Source organism: Anas acuta, chromosome 15, assembly GCF_963932015.1.
Source record: "Anas acuta chromosome 15, bAnaAcu1.1, whole genome shotgun sequence".
In the NCBI taxonomy this organism is placed as follows: domain Eukaryota; kingdom Metazoa; phylum Chordata; class Aves; order Anseriformes; family Anatidae; genus Anas; species Anas acuta.
Window position 1 is genome coordinate 855024 of NC_088993.1, and position 9383 is coordinate 864406.

At 37.3% G+C, this 9383-nt stretch overlaps 1 long non-coding RNA gene across 1 annotated transcript; it reads left to right on the forward strand.

Moving 5' to 3' along the window:
* The first annotated feature begins 350 nt into the window (after positions 1–350).
* Positions 351–4182, forward strand: LOC137864763 (uncharacterized). The gene is made up of 3 exons (XR_011101615.1): positions 351–456; positions 2421–2487; positions 4117–4182. It is a non-coding gene; the product is annotated as an uncharacterized lncRNA (long non-coding RNA).
* Positions 4183–9383: the final 5201 nt, after the last annotated feature.

Sequence of the window (9383 nt, forward strand, 5' to 3'; positions counted from 1 at the left end):
GTTCCAGTACATCTGGGTATGTGTAATCTAACCACTAATCACTTTTACAGACTGGGCAGCACTCAGCTAGTGGAGGAAAAAGTCAAAGAGTGTGCATTTTATCGTCTGCAACCTCCAGACAGATGTAAGTGAGATCCATCATTGATATGCCAAAGAAATATTTCAGACTTCTTAAATTGTAATCTTGTTCTGTATCATGCTTCTCTGCTTAGATTACATCCTTGTAAATTCATGGAGTAATGCAATATTCACACTAAGATCCTGAAAAATAGAATAATACTATTATTTATCTCATAGGAAATATGCCTTTCTGACCCTCCAGTGGTTATGACACTGGTGGATGGACCGACTGGAGACAGTGACGATATGATCTGTGTGGCGTATCGGCATCAGTTTGATTTAGTTAATGAAAGTATTGGGGAGTCCTATAGACTGCATCATGTTGAAGCAAACAAAGTAAATTTATAGCATTCAAACTATTTTCTTGCAGAATTGGTCCATGCTGTGCTGACCTCCTGGGAGCAGCATTTACGGAGATCCTCTTGTCTCCTTTACTTTTCACTTTTTTAACTTCTACTTTAGAGTAATCTGAGGCATTTTTTCCTTTTGGAATGTGTGATAATAATCACTCCTAAGAGAGGTAGTTATAAGGTATGATATATTAGGAAAGAGCCTGTGTTTCAAGCTCTGGAATATTGCTGTCAGTATAAATGCAAAGCCATTTTTTCTCCTTTCTCAGTCAATATTTTGATTTTTGTCTTTTCTTCATAGTCTCAGTGTTTTATTCTTTAGGAGGTTGCAGCAAAATAATTTCAGGTTTTGGCCACCATTATCTCATTCAGATTTGCCTATTTGCATGTACTAAAACTGAAATATTTGCGTATATCTTTTAGTTCTAAACTGCTGCCCAGCCAAGTAATACATTAACTGTATCTTACTAACTGGGACATAGGCTTGGGATTTAAGTAAACATCCTGATTTTTGGAAAAGGGTTCAAATGTTTCCTGTTGCTGGGAAGATAAGGATCTTCAGCATTTTGAAAATCAAATAATTTCAATAATTTCTTAATATGGATGTGAATGTATAGCTTTAAGTGTAATTTAAAAAAAAAAAAAGAAGAACCTTTTACAGGGTTACTCTTGTGTTCTGTTGACTTCTCTGCTCATAATGGTATAAGGGACGTCTCTTTTGATTTGATGCTTCTTGTTGATTTTTTTTTAAAATCATCTGTGTTTTTATTCAGATTTGATGATGAAGAGGGTTGGTACACCTAGCATTGGCAATACAGTGTTAAGATTCTCCACAGCAATGGGAATCCATTTTAATCTGGATTAAGAAGGAAATACAATTAAAGAATGTGGACAGTCAAGAATCGCCCCCCTCTGTTCTCTTCCCCAGTAACCCTTATTTCCTTTGAGAACACAGACAAAGCAGGAAGTTAATTAGACCTGTGCCAGTGATTTTTGTGTTGTTGAAATTGGTTACCAAATTATTTCCACAGGTCACAAAGCAGAAATGTCTTTCAGTTGCTACAAAGGATAGGTCAAAATGTGTTTTGTATAGATATATATAAGCTTCCAGATCTGTTTAACAGTTCTTGCCTTATATTTGTCTTAAATCAAGAGAACACCTACTTTATTGCACAAAGGAAAGCCATGAAGTTCATGAAGTCGATCTCCAGCCCTGCCCAAGTAGCAAATAATGTGGTCTAGGAGACATTTGTCTAATCCAGTCTTAAGTATTTCATTAGGGAGGTCTCCTTTTCTGAATGTATATACTACTACTTATGGGTGTCTTGTTTTTCTTTTAATTTAACTGTAAAAGACAAATACGGGATTAAAGTATGAGAATATAAGTAGCCTATGCTATGCAAAAACCATTTTAGTTTATCCAGCAGTGGTTCTCAGTTTCTAAATTCAGCTTATTCAGTAATTCTTGAAGTACATCCACATCAATCAATGTACCTGTTAGTGGTTTTGATCCAGTAATTGGCACTTTTGATCTTTCTGCTAGTCATGATTTTCAGTCGAGCTTTTTAGATTTCACTTTTTGTAAAGAATTGCTGTTTTTAGCATAGCATGTTAATTCAAAGCTACCCTGAAATAACTCAGTTTCCCAAAATTTATATTGTCAAGTAAGTTAGGTATGTTTGTATCATTTTATACTGTAGGTATGTATTTATACTGAAGTTACAAAATTGAATATGCATTACTGAAATACAGCATTGAATACAAAAGAAATTGATTTTCATCCTATCAGCATCCTGAAAATGAATCACAAAAAATAAATAGTTTGTTTTTTTTTTTCTTTTATCTGTAATTGTGCACCAACTGATTTGAATGCTTCTTAGTCAAAACCTGGTCATAGTAACATCAGTATCCTATCTGCCTGATCATTACCTTTTCCTGTTATCATTGCAGGTAAATTTTGTTGCAGCTATTGATGTATATGAAGATGGTGAAGCTGGCCTACTGTTATGTTATAACTGTAAGTAGTTAGGGAAGACTGGAAATGATAATATCTCAACATGTATTTCTTTCTTCATTGGAGTTTAGATTTGTATTTTAAAGTTTCAGTGTTTCATGGAAAATATTTCAAAATACACTTTTTTTTTCAATTTAAGTGCATATTAGAAGGACTAGAAATGGAAGTACTGTTTTATTGTGGTGTGTGTAATTGGACAGACGTTACCATCTTACTCACAAAAGTCCTGTTTCTTCAGATCTATCTTATTCTTTGCCTAGTCTCACACTGGGTGTTTCTAGGACATGTACAAATTAGTATTCCACCCCTTTTCTTCTTTGTGCTTTCCCATTCTGTCATTGTGCTTTCTTTCCTTCTGCACACTTATTTGTGCTGGCACATTTTAAAATTGTAACTCTCTTAATCTCTTTTTATAAAACGGCCTTGGATTTAATATGCATATGCTCTTCTGTGCTGTATACATGTAGTTTTGCTTTCAGTCCTCAGGAAAATCAAAGTTATGAGTATGAAACGTCCTTTATGAGGTGATGCTGAAGGACAAAGCACAGCTTTCTGTTTCAGATGGCATGTCCTATTTGCCTTTCCAAAGAGAGCATTGATGGAAACAGGATAAATACATCTACGTATTCTAGCATTGGCCGTTAGATTGGTACCACAGGGAAAAAGTCTCTAAAGCGTATCTTTGTATGCTCTGTGAGGCCTCATTGGTTTCGGTAGTTTAACAAATCCTACCTAGTTCTGGTTCACTCAGTACTGCTTCAGAACTAAAAGGTCTGAAACAGAGTAGTGTGAATTCCCAAACCTGTACTTCTGTGCAGAATCAGTCCTACTCTAGTAGGCTCGTCACAGAGCCAAAGCTAACAAACTTGGTTGATCCTAAGGTCCTAAAGCCTGTTGCACAGGGTTGCAGCAACTTGAATCCCTATTTGTAGGGCCCTGTCACAGGGAAACCTCTTTTGGTCTTGTGACAGTTTTACAATTATGAAAGTATCATCATGGAACAAGTATGAAAACACATGATTTGACAGTGTTCTAAGTTTGGGTTTCAAACAAGACCTTTTTTTTACACTTGTGGATATAAAGTTAGTTTAAGTTTAAGGACACCAATTACAGGAAAAAAAAAAAAAAAAAAAAAAAAGGATTTTACCTAAAAATAGAGAAGTAGTAGATTCACAAGTTATATGATTAATGAAATCTTGGTATCTGTAGTATCCCATGTGTATTACAATCCTCAAAGAACACAAACTGTGCTAGTATGTGGCTGCTTGAAGGGTAGTTCTTACAGTCAGAGGGGTACAGCTCTGCTTACATCACTTTCAGAAATGTTCTTAACTATTCCTCTATCCATAGACAAAGTAAGGAGCTGATGATTGCTGAAACAGAACAATACTTACTTTGTGAAATCTGACGAGTTATTAAAATGTAGCTCTACTATTTTTATCTTGTAAATGTATTCACAAAGGAAGCACATTTCCCTTATGGTCTGTTTAGATATAGAGGGACTTCTACATAAGTGTTTGATATTTATCTGTGTATTATCCACACTTCTGTAAAATCTACCTATAATGTTGGTGTTTGTCATTTGTGCTGTAAGATATTGGAGGTTTCTTTTTTTCCTTTTTTTTGTTACAGATGTTTGCCAATATAGAAAGGTGTATCCTTTTAATGGAGGTTCTCCACTCGTCCAGTCATCGGCTCTCTAACTTTCTAACTTTTAAACTAACTTTCAATTTAGCTGGAGTCAAGTTCCTTATGCTGTTGGTAAGAACATACCTCTTTTACCCTTTTTTCATTACTATTTAGGCTTGCACTTGGCTGTTGGTAGAATTGCAGAATGTGTGCTAGGAATATATAAGAATAAATATAAAATTAAAAATAATGTAACATACATAAATCTGTTTTTAATATAATAAAATTTAATAAATATGGGTTAATAAATTCCTATAAATAATAATTTCTTCATGGAGAGGGTGCTTAACCATTAGAATGGACTGCCCAGGGAAGTGGTGGAATCCCTATCCCTGGAGAGGTGTTGACATAACACCAAGGTGTTGAAGGATTTTTTGAAACAGCAAAAATCCCATGGCTTGCTGCAGCTGAGCAAACCAAGCTACCAGGGCAACTATGAGAAGTTCCCATGACAGTGTTCCCACATCGGCCAATTGAGGAATTTAGAAAAATATTGTTACCAGCCTCTGGCTTCAAGGTCAAGGTCTACGTGACTGCTAATCACAAGAGGGGTTGTTTTCTTGCGGGTGGGGTTGTTTTCTTGTAGTTGTTTGTCTGAGCGCTTTTGACCAATAATTTTGTGTGAAACACTATCCACCCCTGTTAAGTTCACTATAAAAGGCTAGTCGGGCAATAAAATGGAGCATGGTCTGACTCTACTGGTGTCTGTCGTGCTTTCAGCCGTGCTTCCTGCAACACCAAGGGACATAACGATGGAACTTGGTAGGTCAGGTTGATTGTTGGACTTGAAGGTTTTTTCCAACCTAGATGATTCTGTGATTCTCTAAGCGTATTGCATTCATGATGCCACTTCAGCTAAGATTCTGCATATGGTATCTTTAATAAGTAGAGCCTTGGGGCCAAGTTTTTCCTCTGATAAACTTGTTTTTTCCTTTCTCTTTTTTCTGTTTTTTATTTTCCATTCAGTTTATATTCTGCCAGGCATGGAGAGTGACGTTTTCTTCAGGCTTGTATCTGAATGTCCATCAGTACAGTAGACAAATTTTGTCATAGGAAAGGGAGATACCAGAGTAGGTCAGATACTCAAGAATTGTTTTCAGGGAGCATCTGAGAAACATTTACATTAATCATTCTTCCTTGAAAAATAATTTTTGTTTCATTTCAGTCTGTGCTTTCCCTTCTATCCTTGCCTTCACTACTGATTCCATTGAGATCCGATTAGTGGTGAGTGGAAGCTTAGTCCACACAGCAGTTGTGCCTGAGCTTCAGCTTGTAGCATCAAGGGTAAGACACGAGAAAAGCATGTTTGACTATTTGTGAGGTGTTGGGACCTAATTCATATAAAGAGTTGCTGAAGCCCAAACCAAACCAAAACTGACACATTTTCGGATTTGCATTAACTGTTAATTTGTCTGATCTTAGCTTGTAGTGAGTACAGTGAGAATCAGAATTGATCTAACTGTCCTTTATTGCTTGCAGTAATGCAGAGCTGAAGTATTTGATTATTTACAGGGCAAATGCTCTTCTGAACATCACAGAAGTTCTCCACATTTACAGTGAGATAGCCTTTTTATGGCCAGCTGTAGTTAACTTAGCAGCAATACAGCAACAGTGGCAATAGAACATAGTGGGCAAACATTTAAGCTCTTCTTCAGCAAGTGTTTAAGAAAGTTTTGCTGTAATAATGATGAGTTCTTTGTGATTTCAGTCAGATATTTATTTGAAAGCTACTGCTGCAGTAAGGGGATCATCTCATAGCAGTTCTAAGGAAATGAGTTCAAGTTCTCAAGCACCGACGGCTTATGAAATACCAGAATGTCCTCTTTCTTCTTGAGAAGGTAACATGGTTTCCAGGCTGCTTGAAGCTTTGATTATTATCTTTAGTAAAATGAAATCAATCAGTTAAAAGATTTTGTTTTCATGGCTGAGAGTCTGGAAGATGGAAACCTTATCCAGAGATCTGAAACACCTGGCTGAGCTTTTGCCCCATAGTATCTCTTCTGAATGCACAGCAGCACTGTTTTGAAGAAATCATGTCTGTAGGAGGGGAAGAATTAATCTTCACTACCTTAATGAGCCTTTGGCAATATGGCCAAGACTATAAAGCAAAAAGAGGTATAAAATTATGGGAATACTTTCAGACTTCACATATGCCATTCCTTTCATTTATGAACAGCTAATTAATTTATGATAGCTAATTAAACTAATGAAAACTAAAGGCAAGAAGTATTTCTAGTCTCAAAAGAGTTAATAAATTTAAAGTTAATAAATGCACAGTAAATTTGGTGTAACATGATCTGTGAACAATCGATCTACAGGGATAAATAATAGAAGAACAAAGGAACACCAACTAGATAATGCAAGATGTATGTAGATCTTGTTCATTTAGATGTATTTAAATCTGCTGCTGCACTGTCGACAGAAGAGGAAAAGAGAAAGGAATCTGAATTTCAGTTTTTAAGACAAGCAATATGCTTTTTCACAGTAAGCCAAGTTGTCAGTCTGCAAAGTGTGGACGTATTTCTTCCTCCTCCTAGCCTGTTTATAGTGAAAGATACAGTACAAGGAAGATCTTTGTTACTTGGGTTAAAAAGCACCCCACATAATGTTTATAACTTTTCTGTATAACTTTTCATTGGAAGTATTTAGAACTGATACTGGTAAGAAAGTGTAACGTTCTTTTTTCCTTCTGCATTTCAGGTGAAGTTCCAGGCTGGAGTAGTGGGCCCACGTGAACCTAATGAGGTTCAACAAGTCCAAGTGCAAGGTGCTGCACCTGGGTCAGGGAAATCCCAGATACGAGGACAGACTAGGAGAAGCACTCATTGAGGGCAGACCTGCAGGGGAGGACTTGGGAGTTCTGGTGGACAAAGGGCTCGACATGAACCAGCAGCGTGCACTTGCAGGCCAAAAGGCCAACTGCATCCTGGGCTGCATCAACAGAGGAGTGGCCAGCCAGTTAAGGGAGGGGATTATTGTCCCCCCTCTACTCCACCCTTCTGAGGCCTCACTTGGAATACTGCATCCAGGTCTGGACCCCCAGCACAAGAAAGATTTGGACCTGTTAGTGCGAGTACAGAGGAGGGGCTACAAAGATGATCAGAGGACTGGAGCACCTCTCCTATGAAGAAAGGCTGAGAGAGCTGCAACTGTTCAGCCTGGAGGAGAGAAGGTTACAGGGAGGACCTCACTGTGACCTTTCAATAATTAAAGGAGTCTTGTAAAAAAGATGGAGAAGGACTCTTTACTCGGGTAGATAATGATAGAATGTGGGAAGTGGTCTTAAACTAAAAGAAGATAGGTTTAGATTAGACTAGGAGGAAATGCTTCACTGTAAGGGTAGTGAGGCACTGGAACATGTAACCAAGAGAAGTCGATGCCCCATACCTGGAGGTGTTCAAGGCAAGGCTGGATGGGGCTTTGGCCAACCTGATCTAGTGGGTGGCGTCCCTATCTATGGCAGGGGGGGTCAGAGTTAGATGATCTTTAAGATCCCTTCTAACACAAGCCATTCTATGATGATTCTATTGTAACCATATTCTAAGCCAGCTGGGAACTTTTTAGTTAATGAAAACCATCGAGAGATCACAATGTTTTTTGTGAATGTTTTATTTCCTTTTGAGAGTATTAAGACTTTTATTCCTTTATTGAGGCCTTTTGAATGAACCTATTCCCAAGACAGAAAGTGCACAGAAGCAAAAAAAGGCTCCTCGAAGACAGTCAGATCCCAAGCAGGGAGCGGTAAGATCAACTAGTAGCGATAGGTAAATATATGGGCTTTAGAAAATAACCTAAGTTAGACTGTAAGTATTTTGGGAATTGATTGTTTCTCAACCTTTTTACTCTAATCTTAGTTCGGTATAGACTGACTGAGGCCCTTGTATACTACTGAGAATTTCATCCAAATGTGTATTAGAGTATCTGAATACTATCAGTACTGAAATAGTTATACCTCTTGCTAAAGATATGTTATGAGCAAAGCAAGACTAAATGGGACTTTGTGGGGACCTGGTGCAGTTGAGACAGTCATCAGGCCTACAGCACCTGCACTGTGCAGACTCACTTGCTATTTTCTTCATATCCTTGTGTCTCATTATCTCCAAAATAAATTTTGTAAAGAAACAGTATTGCATATGTCTGTATGTATCTGCTTACCAGACCCCCTGCCATTGTGTTTTTTTCATTGTTTTTATAACCTGCATTTGTGATAAGTAGCAGCAGAATTCAGCCAAGATACAGTAGACTGAAATTATTTTTTTTCAATCCACTGCAATGTAAAACTTTATTATATTTATTCCACTATTGAAAAATTATATGGAGGGGAGCATGCATTAACATTACCTTCGGGCAATAATCTGATGTATATAATCTCTGTTTTAATATGAATTGTTATCAAGGCTCTGTTTCAGTGCTAGCCTGGTGTGGAAGCAGAGTAAAACAGAGAGAAATTCAGTTTTAATGGTTTGTCTCTGCCTTTAGGATAACTTGATTGTATGCAGAAATAGCCACTGACCCTGCTTGCCCTTACCTGTGTATTGTTTCTCAGTAACTTTTGTCTTCATCTTTGCAGAATAATGTCAGCCTCTTTTGAAAGCTTTTCTGAGAGTCATCATCTTTCCACTAGTTCAGATCCTGATACTGTAGCAAACAGAAAGGGGAGCTCACCATCTAGCTATCCGTTCCATCTGACTTCTTTATACGATGAGGACATCATTGACTTGAAGTGAAGACAGACAGACTGTTCCTTACCTCACCTTTTCTTACAGATCTGTGAGCTCTGTAGGAATGTCACAAACACTGCTTCTAGTGGTAAAATGTGGCTGGAAGTATTGGTGATTAATCTTTATAGACCCCATGTTGTTCTGGCTTGCTTAGCCTGATTTGGTGATGCTTACATCTTTGACATGTGTATGTTTTCTTATCTCAGTTCATGAAACATTACTTTTTGTGGCATTCTAAAGGTAGGTAATCAATGAGAGCTTCAGGCTGAAAATGAAGTAAAAAGTATTATTTATTCTGAGCTTCTTATAATTGAAGTACCTGAATGAGAGTGACATTCAGTTAATTGCTGTTACTAATATCTTGAGCTGTTTTACAGGTGTGCACCATGTAGAAAGAAGAATTTGATGATGTAAATGACTCATTTTGTTTTTTCATTCTTAAAAAAAAAAAAAAGCTTTTACACAAAGTCTTTCCTGACAGCGCAAGTG